The sequence below is a fragment of the Cataglyphis hispanica genome, chromosome 25 (genome assembly GCF_021464435.1).
Source record: "Cataglyphis hispanica isolate Lineage 1 chromosome 25, ULB_Chis1_1.0, whole genome shotgun sequence".
Classification (NCBI taxonomy): domain Eukaryota; kingdom Metazoa; phylum Arthropoda; class Insecta; order Hymenoptera; family Formicidae; genus Cataglyphis; species Cataglyphis hispanica.
In genome coordinates, this window is record NC_065978.1 from 786,678 (window position 1) to 804,772 (window position 18,095).

Consider the following 18,095-nt stretch of genomic DNA (forward strand, 5'->3'; position numbering starts at 1 on the left):
AAATTCTCGAGAAAATGTGGCTGGGAGTGTGACAAAACACGTTACCCAAGACCTCGGCACGACCTTTCGCCGTTTATGATGCATTAAGGCGCCAGAGAGTTCCTTTTCCACCAGAAAGAACCAACTGCTTACTTTATCTCGCAGTTTATTTTACTATTAACGATACGTTTACCATTCATTAATGGGTTTAAAATTTATGCTAATGACTAGCAAAGTAATGCAGTTACGTAGAAAAGTTTGGGATGATTATTTATATTCTTTTTATCGTTTTGTGAGAAATTTGGCGCTTCTCTTTAATCAATTTCTAAAGAATATAATATTGTTAAATATTCAGAAATAATTATAAAGAATCATTTACTTTTTAACAGAGATCAATTAGTAAATGAAAATTTCTATACGCGTTATAATTTATGAGAATTATTTCTTTTAAAGATTTTAATTTATATCAAAAGTTTTAGATAAAAACTATTCTTCTTTCTGTGTAACAATATTTGAGAAACAAAATACTAAAACTATTTTTATTTATACCGAAATTATTATCATATATAAAAAAAAAAGATATAGACATTTTCGCTGGATTCGCATCTCTGGGTCACATAAGTTCAATTAAAAGAAGAAGAAGAATAAGGGAGCCTTTTCTATGTATACGTTTCGCGATCCCTTCTCGAGATTAGAAGAGGGATACTCTTCAGGAAGATACGAAAGGTGTTTAACCGAGGCGAAGAAGAGCGAAATATACACTCGCGCGCACAAAGATATCCTGCGATAAAAGCTATTGAGGCGATTCGTATCAAAAATCGGGGAATATATACTGCCGGGGTGAAAGGGCAATTGTAACGGTAAAATATCTTTCGGGGCAATAATGCTGTAGTTACAACGCCTCAGAAGATTCACTGTTATGCTTCCAGAAAAATGCGATCGAATCAATTTCATTTGAGATGGAATATTTCGATTCAACTCGCAATTTTTAACCCACTTCTCTTCTATTTTGAAAACAATAATTATATAATAATATAATTATATAATAATTTTATCGTATGTGTATTTCACCATTATTAGCGTTAAATAATTTGCACAAAAAACCACCGCTTAAGCAGTTTTATAAATATAATTATTTACAGTATTACACACACAGCGTATAAGAAAAATAAAGAAATAAAAATAGTAAAAATCATACAAAACCCACTTGTGATATTTTAACGAAGGGATAAAATTCCATTATTTATTTTTCTTTTTCAAGTTTGAATCGCGGAAATATCTTTATATGTCGACGGGATCTGCCATATACATTATTAAAAAAAATAACAATAAAATAAAATAAAATTACGAACAAAAAAAGAATAGCTTGAAAGAATGGACTAAATAAAAATAAGATTGTTGCGACTCAGCGTGGAGAGAACCTCATCGAATCGCTCAACCGTCCGTCCGGATGTAGCTTGTAGTTCCGTTTCACGTCTTTGTAGCCGCCGTGCCAGGCGTTTCCGTTATCGGCGCGCAAGACATCACCGCGTTTCCACATTCCCGTCGCGTTAATCGCCCTATTGTTCGCGACGTCAACGGTCGGTGTAGTCGGTAGTCTTCCGTAAGCCTGCCGAGGAAAACCCTCACACACGTACAATTTGAACTCACGCGCGCGCACACATACACATTCGGTTTAAGACGCAACGACGTCGTACGTAGACGTGCGCGCGTGAATATCGAGAACATCACTACGGACGGCGTCTCCTTAAGGCGCCTTTGTATATTCATCCTCGTGCTACGTGTGACACGCGAGCGGACCTCCCACAGCAGCTTAAAGGGGAATTACTGAGCGTAAGGGTTGAGGAACAGTGTGAACGAAGAAAGGAAAGAGAGAGAGAGAGAGAGAGAGAGAGAGAGAGAGGGAGAATTGAAGGGACGATGCTGGAACCGCTCGTGTACATGACTGAAGAGCCGTGGTTGTACTTCTGATCCCACCACCACTATATACTAGAGTGGCTGTGAATTTCTGTCGTCAGGCGTCCCTTCATCTTACCGACCATCTTACTGGGGCGAAAACTTCGAGAAGAGTATTAGCACGCGACGCGACGATGTCGTTGCGGCGACTTTTCGCCCGGTTTCGGGATTTACGAAGCTTCATTTCTCACGGACGGCCATGAAAAAAGAACGGTATACGGAGAGTGCTTCGGAAAATGCCCGGAAATTAATTTTACTGACAAATTCCGTGACAAGTTTGGAGAAAATCGGTCCTTCATCTAAAGAACATACTTTCAGAGAGACTACTATTTACCATTATTTATATAACATTCAATGCTAAATAAAAATTGTTCGGATATACTGCATCGATTTAAAAATATATATATATATATATATATATATATTTACATCACATCGTTTACTTTTACAAATGTATGGATCGCAAATATTGATGCATTTCAGTCAATTGTAAATACGCTTCGACTGCCGACATCGTATGAGCATTTCTGACGATGGTTGATAATATTTTCCAGCAAAAATCGAATGATAAGAGGAAGAAACTTTCCTAGTAAAATTGTGTTATAAAAATTAATTATAATTGATGATTGTGACAATAATATAGTTTGTGGCAACAATTGGATCGCAATCTGTCGTATTATCCAGCTAATTATCGACATTTGTGTATCATGTTACCTTTCTTATTCATGTGATAACCAATACATGCATTCCGTCACAACTATAATCTATAATGTATCATGTGTTTATTGGCAACATGTGTGTTGCTTGCTGCTATTATAGCCTCTCAGTAATATTTCATTAGCATTGTAGTGTTGTTATGAGAGTTTATTCCAATAAATTGAATCTGCTTAATCATAAATTCGTTGAATATTTACAAGTTGATACACGTCTGTTTAATCAATGACAATTTAATTTTCAAAGTATCACACTTATAGGTTGATTCTATATATATATATATATATATATATGTGTCATGGATAGAATTGTCACTGAACACATGACACAAATGGTCGAAACGGTTTTGCAATGCGCTGCATTATTTATCCCGTTGCAATCATATACGAATATTCAAACAACGTTTTTACTATACTTAACGCGTTTTACTGGCAACGACGACATTACGAATGATCTCATTTCTCGCGTGCATTAGCAGCAACACGCAAGCTGCAGATTGCCCGTTTTATCTACTGTACAAAAATTGTAAATTGTACACCTTAATGCCGCGCTGTTATGCAAACGCCAAGTGCAACTAAAATCCCGATTATACGAGGCTGTAAGCGCCGAAGAATTTATCAACACTTTTGAGAAATGTATCGTTAGCGCGAAAAAGCGCGTTAAGCTGCGAATAATTCGTGGAGAAATCGCATGACGCGAGCGAGAAAATTCCAGGAAAAATATCATGCGTTAAAAACTTGGGGACAAAGGACGCGCTAATTTCTTTGAACAAAAATTAAAGGTCCTAATAAGATTATCTACCGGACCGCGAAAGTTTTAATATGAAATAGCGGAGTCGTGACCTCGAAAGAACTCGTATTTCATGGCAGAGCGAATAGCGAAAGTTCATCTCGGAGAGATGTATCTGCACGTTACGCAGAGAATGTGCTCGCCCACCTCTATCTACGCGCTCGGATTAGGTCATCCGTCGACAAGAATAAAATGCCATGAGAGTAGGCGATTTTCTCTCGTAATATCTTTACGGATACTTCGCTGAATGCGCGCCATCTTGAGTTTTTGCGATTGCATTGACATTGCCTGTCAATACGAACGCAATGTGCACCGCTCCGGTGCGACAGAATTTACAGAAGATTTATTGAATTTTGATTAGCAAAAGAATTACAAACGCGACACAGGTTATTGACGCTCCCACGTGATGATTCGTTCGGGATTTCATCGAATGTATGGAATTGTACAACAAAGCTTCATCTTTCTCTCTCTCTCTCTCTCTCTCTCTCTCTCTCTCTCTCTCTTCCTCTTTCTCTCTTTTTATGTTGTAGAAATAAAACGTTTTCGTTCTTAAAAAGTTAAATATTTATTTTGCTGTATAAACTCGCTCCCTTTTGATACGATGACGAATAAAACGAAAATTTATTGAAAATTTTGTCAACATCGATGCGTGAATACGGCCAACAATTATGTGACAACTATATATACATCAAATCGAAAGATAAGTAGTCATTCAAACATGAGTAAAATAATTTTTTCACGCGATCAAAGTTATATTAATGTGACGACATTGTATTAAGTACGTTCAACTGAAACGTGGACTAAGATCGGTGTTTGATAGAAATCTCAGTTTACTTGTTATTTAAACGTACCTAATATATGTATAAATATTATATTAGCATTGCAGTCATACAACGATGATAAAAAAGAGACTATCATGTCGAGTCCGGATTTCCCTCACGACGGACGTGCACGTACGCCAATGATAAATAATGCAAGGGAACGCGTATACGTTGCACAAGGAAACACAAACACAAGAGAGTGGAAAGAGATGCGAATGCGAGAGAATAAGGGAACTAGAGATATTTTTCAGGGGGCAGCGCGAGAGGCCTTTGTGATGAATTCGCGCGCAGCTCCCTCGCTTTCGAAGCGAGAGCAGGGCTTAACTTTCGAATCAATTTCATCGTCGAAGAGATACCTGACGCGTTTGCTTATTGCTCCTGCGAATGGCATCGCGACGCACAACACGATGGATGCATCGTTATGATATATAAAAATATCGGCGTTACGCGTTACGTTGCGGTGCGTTGCGTCACGATCCGACGTGATCGCGTCTGCGGAAAAAACACGTCTCGGACTCGGTGGATCGCATTTTTTTTTTCTCTCTTTTTTTTTATTCTCCCTTTCATTCCTCTCTCTCTTTCTCCCTGCCAACGTGGGTCATATGCATAAGCGACGTTGCGTGACGTTTCGCCGGCGAGAGTGCAGCATCGATCTCCACGGCCTGCTTGTTTGCAGGCCCCCTCGTTTGTTCGTCGGACATCGCGTATGCGCATATGCGCTAATATGTGTGTGCACACTCTTTGTATACGATAAAAATAATCCCCCGCTCGCACGGCGTGGTTGGAATATATAAGAATCTGCGGGGGATTATTAATAGAAGAGAAGACACATCGGCGCGAACATTTAAGATTGCCGCGCAACGCGAACCGGCAAATGCAATTTCGTTCGAATGCAACTTAATCTGCGCACCAAGTGCTAATACCGGTACATTAATAGCTGCAATCTTGCGTCCGTTAGAAAGACACATTTGTACGGTGGCGTTTACTTTGGCGTGATCGATGGCTAGCTTCGTCTGAACGAGTAATCAGTTTTAACAAAGAGGGAGCCAACTCACAAATTTTAACGACAAGGAGAATATGTGTGTTTGGACAGACGAGTGTGTGTAAAGCTTTTACGAAATTATTAGTAATAATAATTAAGATTATTTTGTTTAATTACATATATTTTATTTTTTTAAATTATCTAGGAAACGTAGATATAAAATTTGCACTGTTTTAATGCAATAATCTAGTTCAAAACATGTCACTTTATTGATTAAATCTCGTATATCACTCATATATTCTCAATTGGATCAGATACATTTTAATTAAAAGTGCAAATATTATAATTTCTACATTAAAGTAAAAATTGTATATAATGTAAATAAAAAAAATATTAATGGGAATAGAAAGAGAAAGAAAGAGAGAAGAAGAAAGAGACAATCGATACACATTTGTGCAAGAAAATTTTATATTTAAAATGGCGTAATGTTAATATAATGAAAAATAAATATCTTATTAAAATATTAACTTTTATCTGCTCTGCTTTCTGCGAAACTAAATTATCACTCTGCAATACTGCAATTACAGTAAAAACAATCTGTTTCGTGTCGTCTTTTAAATAGAGAATTAATTAATATAATAGAAAATATTTCTTACCTTTTCATGTAATATGACAGATACTAGTTGAATTATTAATATTATAATTAATGGAAATTTAATGGATGGGACACAGTTATTAATGGATGAATCGCCGAGGTAGAGAACAAGAAACTTTTCTATCTTACAGAACTATTATGCTGATACAATGTTACAAAATCGTAACAAATTATAAACTACTTAAAGTTTATTCAAGTTGAATTTATCTCATTAAGCACGAAACTGATTAATTCGTTAATCAGTCCAAGTTTCATTTACCAAGAATTTATCTATCTAGTGCATTTTCGATATATTTTGTTTTTTCTCTTCAATATTTGTTTTAATAAAAATATTATATAAAATAGACGCTATATATACAAAAAACGTGCCAAAATATATATATATATATATATATATATTGCTTTGAATGAAAAATTTATAAAGGGACACGCGCGGGACGTCGCGCGCATGGAGAATGGTGTTTTCCATTTTCATGAAAAATATATACAAAAGCACGGCAGTGAGTGCACATTCGCTCTGATCTGTGGCTTTACTTTCGACTTCAAATTATTATTCATCTCAGCGTATAGCATATTCTCATACAGCGACTGTCATAAAAATATCGGTCGATGAAACGTGAGTGTGTAAAGTCATCAATGTTTCTTGCCAGATTCGCACAACACGCTGCTCGAAGACAATAAGCATGATTATATTTTGCTTGTAATTTATGCGGGAAATATTTTTTTCAGTGCCAACAACGAGCCTGCCAATATGATGGCGGATTCGTAAAAATACCGACGTGACTATAACAATTAACAGCACGATATTCTTTGTAATGATTTATCAGCCACTCGCGCAACTTCCATCGCGGCCTTGCTATTCTGAGGAATCAATCTGCTGCTATCGGTGATTCAGAGGAGAGTACAGGCGTGAAGGAATAATCAGGATGCTTTGTGCCGATTATTAACACGATAAACACCATTGGGCGTATCTTGCGGGCGACAAATTCTATGTGATATAATCAGATATAATTTGCATAGCGTGTAATTTCTGCTTCGCATTAAAATGAGGATCAATATTTAAACCAATTTATGGCCGCGCACGCGGTTTGTCGAACGTAGGGCCAAACACGGTTTGTTTGGCCTTACGTTAAGCACACAACATCGCGTTCGACGAAGGGACACGTGCATTGCCGTTGCTCTCATAGAAGGCTTCCGACATTATCATCACAATAGGTCGAACCTCCCCTTTCCAATGGGAATAATATGATCGCGATAAATGACTCCAGATATACATCTGATGATAAGATACGGCCTCGTAGTATTAATAAAACAATATCTCTCTCTCTAAATTTTCCTCCCACCCCTTTCATGACATACGTTGAGGCGGAGCGTTTGAAAATTCAAAAAATACACGGTGGATACAAATGTCTGTTACACGCTGTGATACAGATGACACGAACTTTCTACCATCCGTTTTCTGCAGCGAGATATATACCGCATCTCGTGACAGCTGCGGAAATTCAACGCACTCGCAGTGTATCACATTTCAATTACATGGAACAGATTTAAATTCTCATTGATATCTCTAAATAAGTGTAATCTCATCGCTCGAGCTCAAGGTTTATCGAATTTAATACGACGTCGAATATCGAAGGCACGAAAATTCCCCGCGATAAGACGTATCAGCAGATATCAATTTTTGAAGAGCGTGAACTTCATCGCAGCGTTTAAAAGTTTGATGATTCGTTTAGTACATCATTGATTTTGATTTCAAGTACGGTGAAAAGAAAATCAATCTCAAGATGAGGTACAGATTTATCTCTTCAATAGGAAAGCTATTATATTTGTACTTTTACGCGCTGCGGTTTTCATCTTGTGTCGATCTTATTGGACAAGCAGAGCGATCTCGATATAAATCCTTGTTACACTAAACAAAGTATCTCTCCAGTCTGCGCAAAGCCTTAAAAAAATTTGCTCATCAGACTGACAAGATAAATCAGATATCGTGCCGCAAATTGCTCTCACGTTTTGGCGAGCGAGGACGCTTAAGAGCTACGACACTGCCGTCCTCGTACTCTAAAAGTCGAAAGCGAGATCGATTAAGTGGCATCAGGAGAGTTTCTTTAAAGAGGAAAACCAGGACGTCGCTTAGCGGGCTTGTTGGATTCTCATCTCGGACGAGTCCTCGAGGCAACTCTGGGTACTAAATCTGAAACTTGCGTTACCGCCGGCCGTCTCGAGCACTCAAGGGTGTTTCCAGGATGTTGTACAAACCTCGTGAAATAGCAGGACGAGGGGGGCTCTGGCACACCGGAATATCTAGTCCAGTCGCTCGCTTCGTTAATTCCGCAACACTGTAGGCGTGCCTGTCGATACGCGACAAACGACTTTATTGTGATTCTCACTAAATATATATATATATATATATATATATATATATATATATATATATGGTACATATAGTCTATATATAGACGCCATTGTATATACGCCGGGCAGATTGATTGTGGATCAAACGCTTAAAATAAAACTAACGTATTTGCGGACGTTGGTCCTTTCACTTGTAAAAAAAGTATTGGAAAAAGTGGATTAAATAAAAATGAATACGTCAATCATTCATTTAAATTGTTTAAATGTTATGAGAGAAACGTTTATAATACTTTAGGAATGTCTGAAAATACTTTGACATAAAACGAAAAAAAACTCACTGGAAATATTTATTAAATTGACGTTCCTTGATTTACATTAATCTCTTCCTCCTCCCCCTCCCCCTCAGAGAGATTATATATCTCTCTCTGAGTATTTTATATAAAGCATAAAAATTACATACAATATTTTAAAACTGTCTTTATAATTGTACTTATGAATAAATCTATATTCATTAATACGGGAATGTAAAGCGAAAATTGAATCAAGCATTTAACAGTCATTTTCGAGATAAAATAAATAAAAGGCTTTTAACGCTAAATATTCAAGTATTGAGAGAGACAAATTTATATATTAAACTATTTATACCATTAAAGAGCAATTCTATACACAAAAAGTGTAATACAATATTAGTAATTTAAATTTTTTGTGAGTTTTACAGACAAAAGCAAATTATTTTTTTTTCTTTTTTGGCCTACTTTAGGAATCGTTAAATAATTATTGTAAAAATTTTTACATTAAAATATTAAATCAAACATATTAAAAGACAATATCTACATTCTGTAATTACAAGATTAAAAAAGTGATAATAGAATAAAAGGTGCTGAAAATATTATGTAATTAAGTTACGCGTAACAGTATCCTAGAAATAATGCTCTCTCATATATCTTATATGAAAATAAATGAAATAAACTCAACAATTCTCGCCAAATAGATTTTGCCATCGTAATTCCTTAAATTAGCCGAGAAATTGCACAAGACTCCGGATTTAACGCTGCCGGAAGGAAGGAGGTCCGCGTCGACGGAATGCGCGTCGCGAAACCGAAAGTCACTGGTAAACAGAGTTTACGAAGCGCGCAATTAGCGTAAATTGAAAAACACCCGTTATCCGGTAGAGAGGAAAGAGGTCGATACCGAGCCTGCAAACCGAATCCACGGCGGCAGGCTGCCAGGAAGCTTGTTGACTACCGAGCGTCCGTTTACAACGGATTAGTTCATCGATAAATGTTTTCGCGACGCGGCGTCACGAGCGGAACCGTACCAAGTCGATTTGCCCAGCATCCGAAAATCGGCAAGTTGGAGTCGCGAGGGGATATTTCGAAGGGGGATTGGGAAAAGAGAAATAGAGAGAGAGAGAGAGAGAGGAAGGAGGGAGGGAGGGAGGGAAGGAATACGTACCTGCATTAAATCCCAAGCGGCCGAGTAGTTTGGATAATCTCGTAAACGAGAAGTAAGCGCGGCATTAATCCATCCGCGTAGTGTCCCGAATGGAAGCGCCTGGCGTTCCCGCTGCGATATTAATAAACCCTTGTCCTGCTGGAAAATGGCGAAGTTACAGTAATCCCGAGGTGCGGTAGCTTGCGCGGACGCGCAGTGTTTGTTATTGTTTGGCCCACCGCAATCTCCGCGGTTCGCCTCGTCTACTTCGAAACGAGCCGCGAAATATTCGTCGCATCCGCGAACGTCCGTCGTTTGCGACGTTCAAAAACTCGCGTCCTGTGTGTGTGTGTGTGTGTGTGTGTGTGTGTGTGTGTGTGTGTGTGTGTGTGTGTGTGTGTCCGAGTATCCCGAGATTTTAACAGATCGTTTTCAGCAATGGATGCACCAGAAGCGTTGCGGTCGAAAGGGATAAACGAATATACGCCATGTCTCACCGCTAATCCGGTAATTCGAAATGACTGGGAGCTTTATAGTTGATGGTTAAATGTACAAGAACTTTATGCTTGGCACTGAGAGTGGCGCTAAAAATTTTGTAGCTACTTTGATTCCGCAATCGCTTGTCTATCCGATTCTCGTGTAGAGTCGAAAACTCGGATAGTAGTAGTTATCGGTGTTTGATGGAGAGAGAGAGAGAGAGAGAGAGAGAGAGAGACGTTCGATATCTGCTCTTCACTACGATTATAACAATATCCGTGTACGATTTATCGTCGATCCGTAATATACGTGCGGCCTTTCGCAGTGTCCAACGATTCCGTTATTCCGTTACAATTTTCATGATTTTCCGTAATTTACGTATTTATGTCACGCTGAATCCGTTGGACGTATGTAGGTTTCACAAAATAATATTTGTGCGGTTGGTGATTCGCGTCCACCAGAATTATCACGATCGTAACGACGTATATGATTGCGAACGCGAATGTTTTCGACGCGACACGCTAATTTTAATACTTCTCGTCGAGTAAGTTGACCGTCCGCGATTCTATTATCTTTGTCGCCGTTTCTCATATTACCGAGCATAAATTTCGTAATATCTTTCAATTACACCGCGCGCTGCCGCTGCTTCTTCGCAATATTAATCGACGACCGTGAAAACAAAGCATGCGCCTTAGACGCGCGCTAGCCTTTCATAATTTTCGAGGCCTTCGTTTCATTAAATTCTTGAACGCTCTGAGAAAATAATTTCACGATTTCACCGTACAAAGTATACTGCATGAAAATTTTTCTCTTTGATATAATGATTCTGGTGAAATAAATTTTCCAATTTTCAATTTTTTCAACATAAACTTAATTGTCGAATGAACCAATAATCCCTAACAACTTTTATAAATGTGTCAAACGTATATTCTCTGACAAAATATTATCATAAAAATAAATATTTTTGATTGTTTTACCATTAAAGCTTTGAAAACACGATTTTTAGCAAACGAACAAAGCTATATATACATATTTACTCTATAGTCTCTATACATATATACAGACAAAACTTCATTTAATTTGATAAATGAAAAGGAAAACGTTTCCTTATTATATCTAATAACATCATGTCTTAAGCACGAAGTAATCTGCAGTTTTAATACTTTTTCAATATTGTTTAATTAGAGGGTGGCAACTCTCACGCCCATGAGAAGCGTCGCTCGCGGCGACGGCGACGACATTAATCGCCGGGGGTTTCAAGAACGAAGCACGAGCTTCGCTCGTTCGTGGCTGCGTTTCATAATATTCAAGGCTTCCGTCTTGCACGTGCGAGCGAGGCCGGGTGTGTTCGTTCGCGTTCTTAACTCTCTTTCCCGTTCAGATATCAGTGAAGCTAAGCACGCGAACCTCGCGAAACGTGCCGCGGACGTAACAAATCAGCGAAATGAGCTTTTAAGTACCGAGACTCGTAAATGCGAGAGGCGCGGGCGCGCTTCCGAAGTTGTTGGCCGACGAAAACTCACCCTCACCCTTCGTGTGCATGACCGCCCGCCCCAGCGCGCCTTGTAATATGAATATAAATTACCCGACGCTCCCCGAAACTTTTAACTCGCGCCATCGCTTCGTTTTCTTCTCGCCCATTCACTCCATTTCGCTCGCGTTCATTCGTCTGTCGTTGGAAATTCTCGAGAGAGCATGTGCCCTCCGCGATGTACTACCTCGGCTAATTGGCCGACGCTTATTGTTTCTTGAAACCTCGCGCGCGCGCGTATAAACGCCGCGAAGACGAAAGTTGCACGCCAACGGGAGAGCAGAAACGAGATTATTCTCGCGAAAACTTTATCGTAGGTTCTCTCGCCCAGCCGGCGACGCTAACGAGGCTAACGCCGTTGCGCCTGTTTCCGTCGTTTCCGTCATTCGTACACGGCGTCGACCGCTGAGAGACTCCCGATCTACGACTTTCTGTCGGACCACGACGACCAAGAGCGCCCGTCGAGTTTAATCTTCTCGTCGCCGAGGATGCACGAACGAGAGATAAAGTCGTATAAATCAGATGTTCTTCATTTAGAGAATTTAACGCGCATCCGCGTACGACGTGTTTCCCAAACGCAAACAGGCAATGTTTGCTTTCTCTTCGGAAAGGTCGCTTCGCGTGTGAAAACGTTATGTGTGCATATAAATATATTTTAATGTTATGAAACTCTCTAGAAGAATTTTTAGTCAAAAAAACAATTCTCTCAAGTTAAAATTTTATGAGGAATACAACAAACGTGACTGACATTGAATGGGAGTTCTTGCATTACTTTGTTGTAGAATCTGGTATTAACTCTTTGCGGCTGTAATCTAGGGTATTTAAGATATTTTGACAAGAAAATATAAAATATTCCGGTTTAAGATCAAAGAGTTACAAAATTGAACCATTATTATTCACAAAGGCGTATCATCTTTATTTATTTAAAGAATTATAATTCCGAAATATATTATAATTCTCTCTCGGTCCAATTCGCATGATTTATATCATTTTATTTATCAATGACTCCAGAAGAACGCTACTCTTGTCATCGCAGGTAATTTATCTTTTATACGAAAAAGTGTTACTAATATCTAAATTTTAAGTGTACTTGACTATCGATTACAGCGACACGCGAAATAAGTTGAAAAAATAATTGAAAAATGATTAAAATAATTATAACGTACTTAATATTGATCATTACATTATTAATATTGATAATATGTATGCTAATATACTATATATTAGTGATAATCGTTATAAATATAATTGCAGCATTTTTTATTATTTTTTAAGCTTATTTTGCAAGTAATAAATTCGGAATCGTAGAAAGAAATTTGCAAATAACACTTAATTGTACCATATACGAATTTGATTTCTCATAATGGAAGGATATTATATATTAATAAAAATTTTTCAGAGGTAGCTGTCTTGAGATGGATTCAGGTGACACTTCCGAATTGATTCGTTTCAGCAAGTAAGTGCAATGTCTAGTAAAATTTTTAGTGCAATTTAAATATTTTATACGGAAACAATGAAACAACATTGAAAACTAGAGAGCAAATGCATCCTCCTGTATTCGTGGCACGGTCGTAAATAAGTTTGTACACGAGCGCAAGTAGAAACTTCAGTGAGCTGCACGGTGTAAGTGCACTTCGGCGGAATCTATGTACAGTGAAAGGGTTAAAATCGTGTGTCGGGAGCAGACTTGTGACTAAATTAATTATTCTTTGTACAAACTGCTAGAAACATCGTGTCGCACGTAGAAGTAACAAGTTACGGTGAGAAACCCGAGGATGACGAAAGAATTTACAATTGTCCATATAAAAGATAATATAATCTCAAAGTCAAAAATTATATACATATATATGCATATATACCAAGAAAAAAATTAACTTAACTAATTTAACGACGAATGAAAGAAGAATGATGTATACGTAACTCTGTATTGAATATTGTGATTTAAATTCACAGCAGAAGCTATATGTGCAGCTACTTTTATCAAAGGATTCAGTTCAATACATTTATTGTACGCTAATTAATATCTCTGATTCGCATCAGGAAAAGGCTACCAATGTTAATTGAGCTTAACAATGAATATTTGTAATTCTTGCAAATTAATCCATCCTTTTAATCGACCTTTTTTTGCGAATATATGTCTACGCGTATTCACATCAATCCCTTTTTTTTTTTTCTCTCTTCGCAAATTACAAGTCTCAATAAATAATGAAAGTTCTTTGAAGTTTCACGAACTTCCCGATAGAAAAGCGTGACATATATATTTGAGCGAATAAATCAGAGCTTCGTTTCGCGAACATCCCGGTAACGAGCAGAACTTTCCTTCGGGAGATACATCAGAAAGGGAGCCGCGGCACGTTTCTTCTTTTTTTCCCCCCACCCTCCCCCTCCCACCCACCGCCGTTTTCCTGCTAAGACCCTCGGTTTTGTCTTGTTCGTTAAATTTCTCCCTCGCGAGAGACCGGCACGACGTCTCCGGGCGGAAACGATGTCAACGATACTCATCTTAATGCCTGTTGAACCGGAAGTGCAGGCAAGAGAGCGCCCATGCCCAAGACCCTCCAGCAAGCAAGCGTAATGAAAACGTATATTGCAACGAGAGAGGAATTTGCCTGGGCATGCATCCGCTCTTCGTTTCCTTCAAGAATCTTGAGATTCTTTTGCGTTAACAATTTTGTTTTATACTTTGAAACATCAATTACCTCGAAACATCATTGTTCTAAAAACTTACTAAATCCTTGTAGCGGCATTCTTATACATTTATAAGATAATTTATAAGATTATTTATATATAAGATAACCGAGATAGTAAATCACGATAGTTTGTTGAGAGAGTTAAGCAAATAAAAAGAAAATATACATTATTTGAGCAATTTTTCATATAATAATAATGTCATTAGTATTCATCAGTATTATAAACTTTACGATTATAGACAATTGAAAAAAAAAATCCAAAGATTTTTCAAGATTTACGTTTATAAGCGAAAGTAGAATCAATAGCGAGATATATATATAATACGTTTTATCATTGTACGAAAAAAATATATTGAACCACACGGTCAATTTATGTGTCGCAATGCGTGCACATTTATCATCTAGTTAATATATGCGTACTCACCTGCGCTGTTGTGGATTCTTGGAAAAGGGGGTGATATGATTTACGGTAGACGATTCCGTGTGTGGCGCCACAGATCGAGAAGACGATACTTAAGCATACCATTATAATCATCTAAAATATATATTTTATCAGCCATTTAGTATAAAAGGAAATATTAACAAGTTAATATCAGACATAGAATAAATGAAATATGAGAAAACAATGTACTATTAGTCAATCTGCAGAGAACAGTTTCCGATAACAAACATTTTTCAAATATTTCAAACATTTATATCATAATAGTTACATTTTTAAATCATATTTATATACAGCTCGAACAGTAACTTTCCATTTTAACAAAAACAATAAATACCACTGTATCACTTTTGCTGCTTCTCCTATTTTTTTTTTTTGAATTTTACTAAACACGTTTTTAAATAAGTAAGCAATCACATTTGAGTAAACAATTCAATACTTTATTAATGAAAGAAAATCATATTTATATTATTTTATAAATTGTCAATATTTCCATAATAATATTTGCATTAATTTAATTTATTATATTTTGCGAAAAGAATAGCGCGTTCGGAGCTCCGGTATCAATAATCATAGAAATGTTCATATGGCGCATCAAAATTCCAAATGCGAATTGTAGAAACAATTACTTTTGCGATGCGATCGCGTTCCATGTCGATGTACAACGTGTTACAATTGTTAGTGCGATTAAAGTACGAAGCGAGCACAGAAATTTCTGGGGATTTTCACCGTAACGCGGCTGTTTATCACGCCGTTAAAAATATAGCTTGGATAATACGTCGGTACAGGAATTGGATTTATATTCATCGGGATAGCCGCGGTCCGGTTTATCAGCGACACGAGGGCACTCGTGCAGGGATAAATGGGTTTTTCAGTGAGTAAGGGGAAGGGCGGGGGATTGCGGCGAAAAGATTCGGATAGTCACCAAGAGAGCAAGGAACGCTAAAGAAAGAAATAGAGCGGTACACTGTTTCGATCGATTTTACCGGATTCCGGAAGTTGCGGCCGCTCTTTGACGATATTCCGTAGCGTTTGGTTAAATCGGACGATCTCGAATTTTCCGTTGGTCTCTGTGACGGGCGGCTTCAACTGTCAATTTTGCAAGATACTGTCGATCGAGCTTCGCGCCGTTCAGATACTACGAATGTCGAATTTCAACCTTTTACGCAGATTACGCAGACCGATCGACGATCTCGTATATCCTCGTTCATCATGCACACGCCGAGCAGAGTTTAAAAATATAAAATATTTGAAAATCTATATAAAAAAGGATATCCGATTCTAGATTGTATATGAAAATAATATTAATAGATATGTGTGAGATATACATATATATATATATATACACAAATTCTTCAATACTATATACTTGTATAGTCTCATTTAAATAATTTAAAGAAAATATGATTTTTTTACATACTTCAATAAAAAAATAGATAAAAAAGACAAATAATATATCTCTTCTAAAAGTATTGTAAAACTAATTTGACATCTCGAGAACTTTCTAAACTAATTTGTTGTTTGGAAATGAACGGATTAGTCGCCAATTTCCCGGGAGAAATTTTAGCCTCGTCGATCTCGGGCGGCGCTGAGCGCCAACATATAATTCCTGAGGAGCTTTGGCTCGAAACTGTTTAATTCAACGTCATTTACGGAAGTATTAGAACTTTTCAGGTGCATTCGGTCTAACAAGGTTGCAACTTTGCATAATCCTGTTGTCGATGAGGAGCGCCTACTACATACCAGCAAGGAAACGAATGAATAGTCGGGATAGAAAGAACGTAAAAGTCTATTGTGTGTGCGTTGATTGCGATAAATTAAATGTAAAGATATTATTATGCAAATACTTTCTGCTGTTATTTATATTGTTCATTGTCAGTTTATAAAACTAATCAAGTAAAATAAATTAAAAAATTTAATTAAGTAAAATTTAAATTATATTGAAATATATATATATATATATATATATATAGACTAGCGCAAACAAGAATTTAATTAAAATTCAATCAATTATATTTTGAACATATTAAATAAAGATTTGTTCTCTGATTCAGAATATAATAATAAATTTTCGAGTACACTATTAGATTGAGCACATGCCTGAAAGATTTATTAATAGAAGCCAATTAAATTATGTATCTTGCTGAAATGGATCACACATATCGCTAGAATGTAATTTAATTAAAATTCAATATTTCCACTAGAATCCCGTTTGTTCTTTTCTTAATTCTATTATTCTATCAACCATTAAAGTTATATGATACCTTATATGATTTGGATTTGTACATGGTACACTTATGTATCTAGATCATCCATTTATCATGAATTTAACATCAAAAATCGACTTTGTAAAAATTTACATTTTTAAATCAGCGCAAAGTTTTATTTACTTTTTTACTACAGCATTTTTCATACCCGCTTAAAAGCATATATCAGTCAAGTATTGGGATGAGAAAGTACATTAATGATTTGTTCATACGCTACCGGTTTACGATGTTGATATATCATGTATCAAGCGTTATTATAATCTCTCATATCTCATTCACTAATGGCTAAACGAGTCATGTTTTTTTTTTTTTGTAGCGCTATTATACAGTAACTTTTCCACATATCCACTTTCTAACGTACAGTTAGAGTTTATTCGTTGATACATGTGTATGTATATATGCTCCATTTATATCCACGTCAATCATGAGTTATACGGCAAAAGGATTCGTTCGAAAGAGTACGATAGAACTGTGTATTCAGAGCGAAGCGAGCATTAACCATGTGCCAATGCGCATAAAATGCCCAAGAAGGCGCACTTCTCAAGCATAATGCTAAAAGCACTGCAAATGTTGACACTTTTCACTTGGCATGTCTTTCATGTTGGAAATGTCGCTCGTTCGTTGCCTAGTTCCGAAATCGTGTTTGGAAATGCATTGCGCGCATCCAATTTCCCCTTTTTTTTTTTTTCTTAACTAATTTTTATATGCCACATGAAGCTTATATGCAAGATGCTTTATCTGCAATTCTTGAAATCTCGGAAATTGCACATCTTAAAATATGTGAAAAACACAAGATATAATCTTAATGGAAATATCTAGTCGTCGAGAATTGTAGAATCGAGCTACTACTTTCCCTTTACATATTGAGATTTGATTCTTTTTAACTTTTTATTTCGTCTTTAAAACTTTTCAAGATATATAGCCTCGAAACTTGAGGTGAAATACTTTGTATGCTTTTGAGATTATGAAATTTTTCTTTTGGCGTAATAACCATGAATTGCATAATCGC

At 36.9% G+C, this 18,095-nt stretch overlaps 1 protein-coding gene across 4 annotated transcripts in view; it reads left to right on the forward strand.

Moving 5' to 3' along the window:
* The window catches only part of LOC126858531 (regulator of G-protein signaling 17), a 235,222-nt gene that overhangs the window by 162,578 nt on the left and 54,549 nt on the right, over positions 1–18,095 (forward strand). For 3 of the 4 annotated variants that reach the window (XR_007688686.1, XR_007688687.1, XM_050608938.1), the window contains one exon: positions 13,090–13,146. The exons of the other annotated variant lie outside the window; for it this stretch is intronic. The gene's annotated coding sequence lies outside the window, so the exon portion shown is untranslated. Of the gene's footprint in view, positions 1–13,089; positions 13,147–18,095 lie in introns of those variants that run through there. 4 annotated transcript variants of the gene reach the window in all.